Genomic DNA, 15458 nt, shown 5'->3' with positions numbered 1-15458 from the left:
CCGAAGCAAACAGTTTCAAATGTTTTATTCTACTACATAAATATTTTTTGAACAAGTTAAAATTACTCAAAAGTCGAAAGTAGCTGAAGAAAATCCTTATCCAGTGCTATCATTGTGGAGTGTGCAGTAGTATATATGAGAGGCTGAGAGCAAGAGTGGGTTAAAAATTCGCTGCGAGCAAAAGCGGTATACGTTTTATTTAGAGCAAAACCGGTTTAAGTACCAGTCAGAGCAGAAATGGGATAAAAAAACCTTAGCGCAAAAGTGGGTTAAAAAGATATACCACTTTTGCCCTGAGAGGATATATATATTCCATTTTTATTCTAAGAATGTTTTCAACAATGATTTATCACCAATCAGGGAAAACCATCATCAATATGGGTATCATTTGAAAGGAGGTGGTTAGTAGATATGGGAAATCGATAATTACGCCATTTTGAATTCCAAGATGGCGACTTCCGGTTACCACAAAATAGTGAGAACCACCATCAATATGGGTGTCATTTTATAGGGGATGGTCAGCAAACACCAAAAATTCACCATCACCGCCATATTAAAATCCAAGATGGCGACTTCCGGTTATCACAAAATAGTGAGAACTTCCATCAATATGAGTGTCATTTGAAAGGGGATGGTGAGCAGACACCGACAAATTGACCACCACCGCCATTTTGAAATCCAAGATGGAGACTTCCGGTTACCACAAAATAGTGAGAACCACCATCAATATGGGTGTCATTTGAAAGGGGATGGTGAGAAGACATCGAAAATTGACCACCACCGCCATTTTGAAATCCAAGATGGCGACTTCCGATACCACAAAATAGGGAGAACCACCATCAATATGGGTGTCATTTGAAAGGGGATGGTGAGCAGACACCGAATATTGATCATTACCGCCATTTTGAAATCCAAGATGGCGACTTCCGGTTCCCACAATATAGTGAGAACCACCATCAATATGGGTGTCATTTGAAAGGAGATGGTGAGCAGACACCGAAAATTGACCATTACCGCCATTTTGAAATCCAAGATGGCGACTTCCGGTTACCACAAAATAGTGAGAACCACCATCAATATGGGTGTCATTTGAAAGGAGATAGTGAGCAGACACCGAAAATTGACCATTACCGCCATTTTGAAATCCAAGATGGCGACTTCCGGTTACCACAAAATAGTGAGAACCACCATCAATATGGGTGTCATTTGAAAGGAGATGGTGAGCAGACACCGAAAATTGACCATTACCGCCATTTTGAAATCCAAGATGGCGACTTCCGGTTACCACAAAATAGTGAGAACCACCTTCAATATGGGTGTCATTTGAAAGGAGATAGTGAGCAGACACCGAAAATTGACCATTACCGCCATTTTGAAATCCAAGATGGCGACTTCCGGTCACCACAAAATAATGAGAACCACCATCAATATGGGTGCAATTTGAAAGGGGATGGTGAGCAGACACCGAAAATTGACCATTACCGCCATTCTGAAATCCAAGATGGCGACTTCCGGTTACCACAAAATAGTGAGAACCACCATCAATATGGGTGCCATTTGAAAGGAGATGGTGAGCAGACATCGAAAATTGACTTTCACCGCCATTTTGAAATTCAAGATGGCGACTTCCGGTTACCACAAAATAGTGAGAACCACCATCAATATGGGTGTCATTTGAAAGGTGATGGTGAGCAGACACCGAATATTGATCATTACCGCCATTTTGAAATCCAACATGGCGACTTCCGGTTCCCACAATATAGTGAGAACCACCATCAATATGGATGTCATTTGAAAAGGGGTGTCAGTAGATATCGGAAATTGATTATTACGTAATTTTGAAATCCAAGATGGCGACTTTCAGTTACCACAAAATAGTGAGAACCACCATTAATATGGGTGTCATTTAAAAAGGGTCAGTAGACATCGGAAATCGATTGTTACGCCATTTTGAAATCCAAGATGGCGACTTCCGGTTCCCACAAAGTAGAGAGAACCATCATCAATATGGGTATAATTTGAAAGCCGGTGTCAGTAAATATCGGAAATTGATTATTACGTCATTTTGAAATCCAAGATGGCGATTTCCGGTTACCACAAAATAGTGAGAACCACCATCAATATGGGTGTCATTTGAAAGGGGTGGTCAGTAGACATCGGAAATCGATAATTAGGCAATTTTGAAATCCAATATGGTCACTTCCGGTTACCAGAAAATAGTGAGAACCATCATAAACATGGGTAACGTTTGAAAGGGGGTGTTCAGTAGTAGCCGTTTTAGATCCGATTTTCTTTCACTGCAAACATTACATTGCAACAACACGGTTTTATGCCTAAATGATCGACAACGACCAACCTGCTCTCGTTTACAACATATGTACTCGATAGATTTACTGACGGATTGCGAACCGATGCTATTCACATGGATCGGTTCGGCCTTCGACAAAATCAACCATGATGTCGCAATAGCGAAGCTGGACAAACTCGGTATTCATGGACAACTTCTGCGTTGGTTTCTCGATGGAAGGCAATTCCAAATCAGCATTAAGGACTGCCTATCTGCACCATTCTTCACTACATCCGGCATCTCAATAGGTAGCCATCTCGGTCCATTAATTTTCCTCCTCTACTTTAATGACATCAATATTAAATTACAAGGAGTCTTTCTTTCGCCCATGATACGAAAAGTTTTCGACAAATACGGGATAAAACCGATTCCGAGTTTTTTCAGAGTACGTGGTACGTGGTGTGACCTAAACAGAATAGTTTTACATCCGAGTAAATGCTCAATCGTTACGTTCACTCGGAAACGCTATCCGATTTAGTTTAACTACCATTTATTCGACTCGAGCATTCCAAGACACTCTCACGTCAAGGGTGGTGGAGTCATCATGGATGCAGTACCACACACTTCATACTTCGTGGATGAGGCATGAAGACAATAAAGATACAACAACCCAATGCAAGAGCATGGGAGGTATGAGCCTAGAAGCGCAAGAGCATGGGAGATATGAGCGTAGAAGCGACCGGGCCCACTATATGTTGGATACTGTCAACGTCTGTACATCAACATACGGATGCCACCCCCTGGATAAGAATGATCGACCCGCGCGAAATTAAAATTTTGTGATTTGTTTCTAGCATCAATAAAAATATTATATATGCAATTCCATATTAATTTTAGTTGTTTTGAAATAGTTTATATGAGGAAAAAAGCGAAAAAATGCTAATTTTCAATAAAATTGCTTTTGGTTCACTTCAATCCATTTTTGGGTTTATTAATATTTTTTGGATCTTCAAATTTTAAAGGTGTATGAAATGACACCCATACTGATGGTGGTTCTCACTATTTTGTGGTAACCGGAAGTCGCCATCTTGGAATTCAAAATGGCGGTAATGATCAATTTTCGGTGTCTGCTGATCATCCTCTTTCAAATGACACCAATATTGATGGTGGTTCTCACTATTTTGTGGTAACCGGAAGTCGCCATCTTGGATTTTAAAAATGGCTGTGAAAGTCAATTTTGGATGTCTGCTCACCATTCCCTTTCAAATGACACCCATATTGATGGTGGTTCTCACTATTTTGTGGTAACCGGAAGTCGCCATCTTGGAGTTCAAAATGGCGGTGAAAGTCAATTTTCGATGTCTTCTCACCATTCCCTTTCAAATGACACCCATATTGATGGTGGTTCTCACTATTTTGTGGTAACCGGAAGTCGCCATCTTGGAGTTCAAAATGGCGGTGAAAGTCAATTTTCGATGTCTTCTCACCATTCCCTTTCAAATGACACCCATATTGATGGTGGTTCTCACTATTTTGTGGTAACCGGAAGTCGCCATCTTGGAGTTCAAAATGGCGGTGAAGGTCAATTTTCGATGTCTGCTCACCATCCTCTTTCAAATGACACCCATATTGATGGTGGTTCTCACTATTTTGTGGTAACCGGAAGTCGCCATCTTGGATTTCAAAATGGCGGTGGTGGTCAATTTTCGGTGTCTGCTCACCATCCTCTTTCAAATGACACCCATGTTGATGGTGGTTCTCACTATTTTGTGGTAACAGGAAGTCGCCATCTTGGATTTCAAAATGGCGGAAATGGTCAATTTTCGGTGTCTGCTGATCATCCTCTTTCAAATGACACCCATATTGATGGTGGTTCTCACTATTTTGTGGTAACCGGAAGTCGCCATCTTGGATTTCAAAATGGCGGTGGTGGTCAATTTTCGATGTCTGCTCACCATCCCCTTTCAAATGACACCCATATTGATGGTGGTTCTCACTATTTTGTGGTAACCGGAAATCGCCATCTTGGATTTCAAAATGGCGGTGAAGGTCAATTTTCGATGTCTGCTCACCATCCCCTTTCAAATGACACCCATATTGATGGTGGTTCTCACTACTTTGTGGGAACCGGAAGTCGCCATCTTAGATTTCAAAATGGCGGCAATCGTCAATTTCCGATGCCTATTGACCTATACGTATCCTATATTACACGATTTCTAAGGCATCGAAAAATTTAATAAAATTTCATTTTCCACAAGTCCGAATAAGAAAATTCTGATTCTTTTCTTAGCGCAAAAATGGGTTAATATTCTATACCAGTCTTGCCCTGAAAATTTTGTCGAACCATTTTTGCGCGAATTAATATTTGATCCACTTTTGCCTGAGGTGTGATGACTATACCATTTCTGATCTAACAGAATATTTTAACCCACTTTTGCTCTGAACAAAATTTTAACCCACTCTTACTCTCAGCCTCTCATATGGCCTCTAGCAAAAGTAAGTATCGGACATTCCCTTCCGTTCCTTCCGCGATTTGCATTCGGGGCTGGCTGACGCCGGTATTGATTAACAAATATTTTAGGGTTAGAGTTGCACATTGAAAGACGTTTCGCTACTCCCAAGCATAATTATCTACTGATTCGCTGTGCAACTTCAGCTAGTCCAGATCGATAACGGAGTAGCAGCCATGGGTAGTCGCACAAGCTTAAGCTCAGAAGCTAAATATGTACATATTTACCAAACTAATTCCATATGGCCGATCTTGGTTTCGCTCATGTTGATCACGCTGATTTCGTTGCTGGCGTTGTTTTTTTTCCCAGGTGTTTCTGTTGTTGCCGACGATGATGATTCTGTTGTTGCTGTTGTTGTTACTGTTTTTGCTTATCCGTTGATGCTGTTGTCGTGGGTGTTGTTGCTGATGTTGTGGCTATTGTTGTTGCTGTTGATGTTACTGCTTTTGTTGCTGTTGTGGTTGCAGGTGCTGTTGGATTTTATTCTGAATGTTCAGATTCTTTTGCTGCTGTTCCTCCTGCTCTTGGTACGGCTACAACATATCGTCTTCTATGTCCAACATATCCATTTCCTGTTCACTCATCATCCGCTGTCTCCTCGTAACTGCGACAAGCTGGTAAAATAAAACCATTCTATCAAAATACACTCAGGTCTTTCACGCGGTTTTTTTTGCGCGGTATTTTTTTACGCGGAGTTTGACATTTACACGGTTTTCATTTGTGCGGTTGTTGAAATTTACGCGGCTTTCATTTACGCGGATTTTTTAATTCACGCGGTATACATTAACGAAGTTCCCATTAACGCGGATTCTTAAATTTTCACGGTCTTCATTCATGCGATTTTTGAAATTTACACGCTCTTCATTTACGCGGATTTTGAAATTTACGCGGTTTTCATTTACGCGGATTTTGAATTTTACGCGGTTTTCATTTACGCGGCCTGTATCACCGCGTAAAAAAACCTGGGTGTATACCGTAAAACGGGGTATCCTTGATCACTGGGATAACTGTGATCAAATGAGACTTTTTTCAGTAAGGTTCGATAAGATGATTCCCTCTAGAAAAATGATCGAAACAATAAACAAACCATATTCTAAACATATCTATTATCTATAGGCAGCGATTATTTCGTCATTTAATATAGCTATTATAAACACAAATTTAAAATGAAAAAGACGCAACTCTCCGACATCGTTTTAATTTGTTCAAACAATTCCTCGTATATGAATGATTTGAATCAACTTTACCTGAACTGATCAGTTTTTGGAAACCGTAAATATTTTTGTACAATAATTCATATAAAAAATGCGAGAGTTTTGTTGTTAACTGTTTAATTTCGACTATTTTCATGAAAAAGTTCGATAAAGGTCAGCTGTATTCTTCTGGGCAGTTTAGTTTACTTCGAGACGTCACAATATCGAGCCTAGAAATTGCCTACAGATATGCAATTTACACAACAATTCTAGCGTTATTTCTCTTGTCGATACACATTGTTTGCTGATGGAAGCTGCCCCGAAAACAACGAATGAAAATTTGCATCAAAGTAATTTCATTTTTATAGTAAAACGAACTAAAATACCCAATAACTCCCTAGTAACAATTGAGGTTTTATGGTAGTTTTATAGCCACTCATAAAAATTAGCTTGCATTTGTAGCATGCTATAAAACTTCAATTGCTACTTGGGTTTGAACGTTTCGAATCTATGGGTACCAGTACTTGTTTTAAAAATGCAAACTATTATATTTACCTTTTTTATTTCGACTATGTTAGTCCCATTTTCTTTTTTACAGTTTAACGACATTCAATTAGCTAGAAATTACTGGGTAGGGAAAGTTATGAAAGTTAGAGCCATAGTACTCAAGTGAGAGCAAGTAAACAGATCGGAAAACTAGAAGTGGCAGGGTCATTGGAACAGGCCTAATATCATACGGGCTTAATCTTTGTCTTCTGTTAATGAGGGTCGAGCTTAGGCAGTATAACTACGAATCACCCGAGTTCACTAACATGTGTCCTGGTAATGATAGACGTGTCCATCTTTACCGTGACAACCGACGTGACAAATTTAGTAGCTTCTGAAAAGTTACTTCTAGAACCGAGTACTGGTCTACGAAACGAACATAGGGCAGAGGCCGATTACGGTCATAGTGGGAGTACACGAGACCCTTAGGGAGGTTGAGATGTTGACGGCAGGGGCAATAGGCATCGTGGAAATCTGGATGGCTGACGTCAACTTGCAGTTGGCTCACCACAAGACCGAGGTAGTGCTGGTCAAAAAAATCCAGCGCGTTGAGATCACCGTCGAAGGACAATCCATCCCATCGATGCGTGCACTGAAGCACCTGGGTGTGGTGGTCGAAGATTGGTTAAATTGCAACAGCCATATCGACTATGTATGTGTGTCGGCGTAAGCTAGATTCACCGCCGGGGACTAGTATGAGTAGACTACGATGAGACACCACCAGTCGCGGGTGGTCGGGGCACCCTGCTCCTCCGGAATCTTCGAACTAACCTCGACACCTGGTTGGTTGGCTCTGTTTCGGGAGAACTTCTCTTATTGGGGAATTCTCCGTTGAAGTAGGCTAGATCCATCATCGGAGACTAAAGATTAAAGATTTTTCAGAGCAGCTGTTGGATATTGGAGCAAAGAAAGTTTCATCGACCTCGTGCGACTAATTTACATAAACGTGCCATATGCGGCCCGACTAGTAAACTTTGATTTTTTCCAGAAACGTGAAATGGGTTCATAGAGAATATTTTCATCTAAACAAATCCAGTTTTGGACACAACCGAAACAAAACTAATAGTTTGGCAACATTAGTCGGGAGGGGTGTGTCATTTTCAGCAGGGATTAGCAAAATATAAGAAGAGGTGAAAAAAGAAGCCAGCTGGCGGATCCTATCCTAGAGCGAGGATAAATAAATCGGCCCTAAGAGGCTCAGACCCAGAGATGCCAGATCAGCCGACATGTCTGTAAATGTGCAGACTTTTAAATCCAAATGCTGACATTTTTGATGACACAGATATTTGCACATTTTAGATGTTGATATCTACCAACAGACTTCGAGTTTTTTTGAAAATCGCAACTTTATCTAGCTTAGATATTCTCACCATGAAGTCTTTCTCTTTAGTTAAACTGGACAATTCAGAGTATAAATGCACTCTTTTCTTCTAATATTGCCCATCATCAATACGTCAATTTTGATCGAAAATAGTTTTCCCGGCATTTTTAGCTATTACCAGACAATTAAAAATCTTATCGCAGACATTTGAAAAATGTATCTGACATCGCTGTTGCTCTCTCCCTATTCTCTCCGCATTCGACGCGTATTGATTGAAGCCAACAACATCTAGCCGTTTCCATCGAAAAATTCTTTGCAATTTGCTTCGAGCGAATCGAGTCGTTCACAAAAATATTTTAAAGTTCATATAATCAGTACTAGTGAACTGTCAAAAAAGTTAAATTACTGAGTCAGTAAAAAACCTAATAAATTTCGAAAGGTTTAATTAGGTTCATTACGGACACAGTTAACCTCACTTTTATTGACAGTTCACTTGTACTGTTTACATGGACTTAGAAAAAAATTGTGGGCAACTAGATTCACTCGAAGCAATCCGCAAAGAAAGTAAACAGTACAAGCGAACTGTCAAAAATGAACACTTGAGTTCATTTGTGACGTCTGTGTAAAGTATTCAATTGAATACTTTACGATGACGTCAGAAATGAACTGGAGTGTTGTTTTTTGACAGTTCGCTTGTACTGTTTACATGGACTTAGAAAAATTCTTTGCGATTTGTTTTGAGCGAATCTAGTCATCTGCAATATTTGTGTCAGTAAAGAACCTAATTGATTTACTTAATATTTTTACAGTGATTCGATGTTGACGATCTGTTTAGAAGAGCTCCAGAGAGAAAAAAGATTATGGAAGTGCTGACGCAAAATGAAAAACCGAACTGTACAACAATCAAACAAATTACGTACTTGCTATGCGATTTTTTAAAACATTATTTTGGCGTGTAAATATTTGGCAAATGTGCATTGCTCAAACAATTATTCTATGTTATTTTTCTAGACGTCCTTCGTCTTTTCTATAAAAACCTTCTGGCAGAATCACTTGTATCGAAATATAGAATATTGGCGTCCACGGTATCGGAGGTACGATAGGTACGATTAATTAGTATTGTGAATATGCCGGTTTTGATACCATTATATTATAACAGGCTCTATGGTTTTATTGCAAATGGTGGAGGAGACGGGTGTCATTCCGGGCAAATTCATTACCATATGGAGTATCTTGCAAAAAAAGTCGGAAGCAAGAATCTTCCGAAGAGAAACGTCGAGGCTGCAGTTGCATAATAAGGATAAAGTAAAAGATGCCGTCACTGATTTAGACGTTATTACTATGGTGATATATAAAGCTACGTAATGTTATGCTTTAATGCCATTCTGATGACATTTTCTAGAGAAGCATTTAAATTCATTGTTTCCGTAGACACCAACAAGTATAAAGGAATTGTGGGAAAGCAGCCGAAATGCATACCGCAAACAAAATTTTTTATTCATATTTGGAAGAGTTTCCCTCCGACTCAGCGTTCAATAGACAATTGGTACGAAATCGTGGAATATGTACTCCATTCAAGTTTATTAATTTCTGTAACATTTTATTACTCATTGCAGATTAATTACGATTTCGGTAAAATGTTTAACGGCACAAATTTTTCAAGCAAGTAGGGTGATTGGCAATGTCGTATTCTTAATGACCATAAGAATCTCTTCAACGAATTGACTGATGGTAAATATTATATAAAGCATATTTCTTAAATACTTATTTGTTTGTTTTTAAAGATTTCGTTTGTTCCCTTGTTATTGTTCGTATCAAAAATCCTACGAGAGGATCAAAATGAATCCACTGAAAGGAATCGTTAGTTGGATGGGAGTAAGAATTATCGTTTTCATCAAAAATATTATTCTAAAATCAAGATTTCCGGATCAAGATTTATCGATATGCATAATAAATGTTCATTTTGTGAATCAAACTTCCACAAGGATGAACCTTATTTATATCCAAAAATGTGTATTTTCAACATTTTGTAGTTTATCTTTATACATTTATAAATACCAATCCATCGTTCAACTTTTTTTTTGGTCACTCTAATCAGCACACGCAGTAAAGGATACAGTATTATTTATAGGATGTGATTTATCACTGTTGTTAAAATTCATTATAATTTACAAACAAGCTGTATGCTAATGCTAATCATTCTGTATGAATAATAGGACTCATACGAATGCCCGCTTACTGCATGCACACACCACGATGTTAGTGAAAATATAAGCGAGCTGCTGGTGGTGTACGACAAACCGGGTCTGGTTCCTTCCGGATTTTGCGCTACCTTCAAATTTGGTGAACTGTGACATACAGCTCATATCCTAACCAACGCTGTGCACCGTTCGCGTACGTGGGAGAAATGTCTGCGTATGTAGCCATGTTTGATTCGGCGAGGGAATACAATTGGGAAGGATCCGAAACTGTTCAGCCGACATTTATATATATGAAAGTGTATGTAGTGCTCCTTCTGGGAATTATAACAGCCAGTATATTGTTCCCCGGTATAAAGCGAAAACAACAGATGAGTAAAGGGTTAGAGACTACGGCGTACGAACTCGGCATGGGTGAAAGGATACACATTAATTCAAATTGCTCTCAGCAAGTGTCGAGATTTATGTGCATTGTCGAGTTCATTCCTGGTCTTGTGTCCTTCGTGAAGACATGTCAAATCACAACAATTACTCATAGTGTGCCTTCATCAAACAACTGCGTGTAAAGTGAAATCACTGTTCCAAGATGGTTTTAGCTGCTTAAGCTGTGATGAATAATGTTAGACTAATGATACACGGAATACAAAATAAATGTTCCAAACTCACTAATTAACAAGTGAAATTAACTAATCTTGAGGGTAACTATCGTTTGTGTGGAGGTATTAGATTACCATTGGCTAGAAGTTGAATTCCGACGCTATGCAAACATCACTTGCATTCAAACCCAATACGAACTTATAATGAATGGAGCGGTCGGACAGTAAACAACGGTAGATACCCTTCTGCAATCAATGCACAGCACCACTCGAATTTGACTAGTGCGGACTCTCGGCTTGGTTACACCACGCAAACCAACCGACCCGGTTGACTCTGTGATACCGCAACGCAAACAAGGCGCTTCCGGCGCGTCGCAGACAAGTGTGTCGTATAAATATGCAAAACTCTTCTCCTGCCTCCTTAAAACGGAAGTGAGAGTTTTTACATACACACGGTCTGGGTTGCCTAGCCGTTGACTTATAACGTCTAGTTCCGTACACGACCCACTGTCGGCAAGTCGTGCTACGAATGGTACTTTCGAGCAGATATGCGAACTATATTAACATAAAAGCGACAATCATTATCGCTGTTCTGGAAAATTTTGTGTTAATGTCAACAGCAGTTTTATTTGATAGTGCTCCAAGCGATACCGTTGTCGAGAAAGCGTTTGGCGATTAAATTCACCAGAATGGGTTTATTATTTTGGACTGACACAGCACTTTATGTCAATTTGCACTAAATTTAAACAAATCTATTAGATACATAATTGACAGCCCCTTCAAGCTTTATTGGGTAGGAATAATGTACTGATTGCGCCCGAAAATGGGTCTGAGTTATTTTGCTGATGGTCTTTTCGCCGACTGGGTCGTATCGCCATATTTAGTTTTAATTGAATGGTTGTTTACAAAAAGGGATTTCAATGGTGGAAAAATAATATTTAGGGTGATTCGATATTTAAATTTGATCTCACTCAAGGATGAAGAAGATGAATTATGATGAAAAATTATCGAGTCAATATACAAATCACGTATGTGGTGTCGCTGCATACAAAATTTAAATAAGATCTGTACAATACTTCTCCCTAGTGGAGAAAAATTTAGGTAATTTTTTTTCTCTACTAAAGAGTTTTAAACTATGTTTGCGCGTTAGGGGGAGCATTCTTTTTAAATCATCGAAAAATAGTTTTTCAAACAAAAAAAATATCAACAGGAAAAGATTCATAACCCTCCGAGCTCTCGATCGAAGCAGTTCGTTTTCTGGTGCCGTGCATAAAGTGAATAAAAATAAATATTGTCAGTGAAGGTCAACCATTGTTTGAGGCAGTCTTTGTTCGCCTGTGCCCAGGCTGGTGAAGTGAATACCAGAATAGCCGGAATCGCCGCTATATAAGCTAAGTATTTTTTTTCTTTCATTTCCCTTTCCCCGATCGGTCTCTACTTCTTCCCTTTCCCCTGAATATAAGTTTCATCTCTCGTTTACACCACGTGTTATCCTCGTGCCTAAATGGCCGAGGGCGAAGTAACATTGGATGGGAATGATATTCCCATGGATTTACCGGATAAATCCGAAATTACTCCCTCCCCTGATTCCCCCAGTCCTCCCCGTATTAAAACATATCCAGCCTCGACCAGGCAAACCAGATTGCTCGCAGCGAGCGTTTTACGAAGCAATTCAAAGTGTATGTGCCTTGTAGGGTTGTGGAGAGCGATGGGGTCGTCGGCGAACCGGGTCTAAACTGCGAAGACCTGTTGAAGTACGGGGTTGGCTGCTTTAAAGACCCTTCACTTCAAAAGGTGAAGATTCTGGAATGCAAGCAATTGTATTCCGCAAAAACTGAAGATGATAAGACAGCTTATTCTCCGTCAGACTCGATTCGGGTGACTTTCTCCTGATCTGCTCTTCCCAACTATGTCCTCCTGGATAAGGTTCGCCTGTTTGTACCGCGGGTAATGAACTGCAGCAATTGCAAGCAACTGGGCCACACAGCCACTTATTGTGGCAATAAAAAACGATGCGGCAAATGCGAGGGAGAGCATGAGGATGACGCTTGCGGTGGAGAAACTGAGAAGTGTATTTACTGCGGGGGCCCTTCGCATGCTCTTAAGTCATGCCCGGCGTACAAGCAGCGCGGGGATAAAATTAAGCGCTCCCTTAAGGATCGCTCAAGGCACTCTTATGCAGAAATGCTAAAGAATGCTTCGCCATCTGTCACTTCCGAAAATTCCTTTGCTCTTTTGGCTGGCGTTGAGCAAGAATCTGACGACCCACAAGAGGCAACATCATTGGTTAACCCAGAGGAATCCAGGAAGAGGAGAAATCTAGCCTCCCCTACATTGCTTCGTAAGGGTGCCAAGGTGTCGTCCACTCAGAGTGCGCCAACTACAATCATTAAATCCAACGGAAGTGATGATACTAAATGGCCCCTCCTTGCAGCGATCGTATCCTTCGATGGCTAAGTCATCGAACGAGGTCACCGATTCGATCACTGTTCTACAGTGGAACAGCAGAAGTATCCTCCCGAAAATCGATTCCTTTAAATTTTTACTAAATAGTTTAAAATATGATGCTTTCGCATTATGTGAAACTTGGTTAACTTCCGATATAAATCTCAACTTCCACGACTTTAATATAATTCGTCTGGATCGAGAAAACCCCTATGGAAGAGTACTTTTGGGGATCAAAACGTGCTATTCTTTCAACCGAATTAACCTCCCTTCGACACTAGGCATTGAAATTGTCGCTTGTCAAGTTTTAATCAAAGGTAAAGACCTTTGCATTGCTTCCATCTACATTCCTCCTAGAGCCTCGGTAGGGCACCGAACGCTTTGTAATATCACGGAATCCTTACCGGCACCGCGGCTAGTTTTGGGAGACTTTAACTCGGTATGGGGCTGTCTTGATGATGATAATAGATCAACATTAATCCAAGATTTTTGCGACAATTTCAACATGACCATTTCAAACACGGGAGAAATGACGCGGATTCCTACACCACCAGCACGCGCAAGCGCGTTGGATTTATCGCTATGCTCGACATCGCTACAGTTAGACTGCATGTGGAAGGTGATCCCTGATCCCCACGGTAGCGATCATTTGCCTATCGTGATTTCAATTGCTAACGGTTCAAGACCATCGGAAACAATCAATGTCTCGTATGACCTCACACGGAACATTGATTGGAAGAGTTACGCGACCGCGATATCCGTTAAAATCGAATCCACTCAAGAACTTCCTCCGGAGAAAGAGTACAGGTTTATGGCTGGCTTGATTCTCGACAGTGCGAATCAAGCTCAGACTAAACCAGTACCCAGCGCGAATACCCATGCACGGTCTCCCACCCTGTGGTGGGATAAAGAGTGCTCAGAGCTGTACACGGAAAAGTCCACTGCATATAAGGCCTTCCGGGAAGACGGGTTACCCGCTAGCTATCAACAGTACGCGTCGTTAGAAAGGCGAATGAAGAGTCTAATGCAAGCCAAAAAAACGCAGTTATTGGCGCCGGTTCGTCGACGGGTTAACGAGAGAAACAGCGATGAGCACTCTTTTGAGGTACGGCTCGACGTATGCGTAACCGTAATAGTACCAACGAGAACGTGGAATATTCAAACCGTTGGATATTCGTTTTCGCCAAGAAGATCTGTCCGGACTCTGTCCCGGTACAGAAAACGTGCCGCGCCGCGTCTCCTCAGGATACCGCGAACGAAACACCGTTTTCGATGGTGGAGTTCTCACTTGCTCTCTTATCATGCAACAATAACGCCCCAGGGTTAGACAGAATCAAATTCAACTTGCTGAAGAATCTTCCTGACGCACTGCAAAAGGGCGCTTGTTGAACTTATTTAACAAGTTTCTTGAGGGTAACATTGTCCCTCATGACTGGAGGTAAGTGGTCATCGCCACGCAAAAACTAGGAAAACCAGCCTCCGACCACAACTCGTATCGACCGATTGCAATGCTTTCCTGTATTCGGAAGTTGTTCGAGAAAATGATCTTGTTTCGCCTCGACAATTGGGTCAAAGCAAATGGCTTACTGTCAGATACACAATTTGGCTTATGCAAAGGAGAAGAGACGAACGATTGCCATGCGTTGCTTCCTACAGAAATCCAAATAGGAATCAGACTTCTTGGATATTAAGGATTCTTTTGACTCAGTTTGTATCAGCATACTGTCAGAGAAGCTGCATCAGTATGGTCTTTCTCCGATTTTAAATAACTTTTTGCAAAACCTATTGTCTGAAAAGCACAAGAACTTTTTGCGTGGCGATTTAAGAACATTGCGATTTAGCTACATGGGTCTTCCCAGGGCTCATGTCTAAGTCCCCTACTCTACAATTTTTAAGTGAATGACATTGACGGTTGTCTAGCCAATTCATGCACACTTAGGCAACTTGCAGAAGGCGGGGTGGTCTCTGTAACAGGGCCCAAAGCTGCCGATTTGTAAGGACCATTGCAAGATACTTTGGACAACTTGTCTGCTTGGGCTTTTCAGCTGAGTATCGAGCTCTTCACGGAGAAAACAGAATTGGTTGTCTTTTCTTGGAAGCGTGAGCCGGCGCAACTCCAGCTACTATTAATGGGTGGGTAACGATCAATCAGGTCTTCACGTTTAAATATCTCGGGGTTTGGTTCGAATCTAAAGGTACCTGGAGATGTCCCATTAGGTATCTGAAACAGAAATGCCAACAAAGGATCAACTCTCTCCGTACAATAACTGGAACATGGTGGCGTGCCCACCCAGGAGACCTGATCAGGTTATACCAAACAACGATATTGTCGGTGATGGAGTACGGGTGTTTCTGTTTCCGC

The 15458-nt window shown here is 40.8% G+C and overlaps 1 long non-coding RNA gene across 1 annotated transcript; it reads left to right on the top strand.

Moving 5' to 3' along the window:
* Nucleotides 1–8634: 8634 nt before the first annotated feature.
* LOC131683755 (uncharacterized) lies at nucleotides 8635–9699 on the top strand. Its single transcript, XR_009304560.1, has 5 exons — nucleotides 8635–8812; nucleotides 8869–8960; nucleotides 9017–9403; nucleotides 9474–9588; nucleotides 9642–9699. It is a non-coding gene; the product is annotated as an uncharacterized LOC131683755 (long non-coding RNA).
* The last annotated feature ends 5759 nt before the right edge of the window (nucleotides 9700–15458 follow it).

Source organism: Topomyia yanbarensis, chromosome 2, assembly GCF_030247195.1.
Source record: "Topomyia yanbarensis strain Yona2022 chromosome 2, ASM3024719v1, whole genome shotgun sequence".
Lineage (NCBI taxonomy): Eukaryota > Metazoa > Arthropoda > Insecta > Diptera > Culicidae > Topomyia > Topomyia yanbarensis.
This window is presented reverse-complemented; position numbering and strand designations above follow the sequence as displayed.